This window comes from Psammomys obesus, unplaced genomic scaffold, assembly GCF_907164565.1.
Source record: "Psammomys obesus unplaced genomic scaffold, mPsaObe1.curated_primary_1811, whole genome shotgun sequence".
NCBI classification, from domain to species: domain Eukaryota; kingdom Metazoa; phylum Chordata; class Mammalia; order Rodentia; family Muridae; genus Psammomys; species Psammomys obesus.
This window is the reverse complement of record NW_026596143.1, coordinates 3,157,739-3,159,240: the sequence shown is the minus strand read 5'-3', so window position 1 is coordinate 3,159,240 and position 1,502 is coordinate 3,157,739.

Here is a 1,502-nt window from a genome sequence, read left to right as displayed (position 1 = left end):
ACACACACACACACACACACACACACACACACACACACACACACACACAGAAATTCAGATGATGTTTCTCCTCCCCTTCACTGAGGGGCTGTCTATTAAAAGCAGACAAGGCCCAGGAAAGCCAGGACTGGACTAGAAACAGCACCTGTCATTGTGGCCTGGCCCTGTCCAACTCTCTAAGGCAATTTCTCTTGATCCTCTTGCTTTGTTATCTGGCTCATGCCCACTGCAAACGCCTCCCACCCAAGAATAAGGCTGCTTGTGCATTCTAGAATGTCCTGCGATTGATTCAATGTAAATCCACTGCAGCGTGTACAGCACCTGACTTAGGTGAGCCTCTCTTCACCGGCAGAGTGGACCTCGCTCCCACAGGCTCCTTAACTCAGCCAGAAGAGAGACTCAGCATGTAACAGACGGTCAGCAGTGCCAGCAGAATTACTAAACGCAATTAATGAATTTTCACAAGCATTGGTTTGCAAACACGTGTTGACAGGGCTCTGCTTTGTGCTGTGATCCTCGGGAACCAAAGACTTATTCATCTTTCCATTTACTAATCCAACAAATATTTCTGAGTGCCCCGCATTAGGCAACAGGAACGCCACAATGACAAAAACATCAATCCCGTGACATCAACCCTTGGGGAATCTGCAGCTAAGCAGCAAACAGTGAATTCTCACAGAATAGTCACGTGAGGGCTTCATGCTGAAGGGAGAGTCAGAGAGCATTATGGGGCTGTTGGTGAGCCGTAACCAATGTGGAAACCAGTTAAGGGACGGGGGCGGGTCCTCTGGAAACTAAAACTAGAGTGACGAGGCGACCCATAACAGGATGGTAAAGCCAATCGAGGCACCCACGGCACATGCACACAACGGCGCTTCATCCCACTGTAAAGAATTCAGTTTTAAAGCCGGGGGCTGGAGAGATGGCTCAGGCAGCCAAGAGCACTTACTGCTCTTGCAGAGAACCTGGGCTTGATTGTCAGCAGCTGCATGGTGGCTGTCGCCTGTCTCTAACTCCACACTTCCGGAGGATCTGACCTTCTGACCTCTGAAGGCAAAAGGTATGCATGTAGTGTGCGTGGCTGCACGCACACAGAGTCACATATGCATACACACATGCACACAGTCACAATGCACACACGCATACATCGACAGTCTCTCCCCCCCCCCCACATACTGGTTTCTAGGCCCATTTTTTGCATTTTCCTTCATAGGGTCGTTGACAATTGCCTTATTTACCCAGCATAGAGAAGCTCCACTCTAAACCACACATACCACACGTCAGCTACCAGACAAAAAGTGTCTGCCCTCCTGGGGCAGCTTCCTGCCAGGAACTGTACCACATTCTTCTGGGCTAAGGCACAGTCTGGAACGAATCTGAAACTCGTGCCAGCTTCCTGGAACCCAGCGTCCCCCGCTGTATGTCAGCCGGTTGGTCTATCTGTCCCTAGTTTCTGCAGGGACAAAGTCCCTGCCGTCTGGAGGAGGGTGAGTCAAACCTGG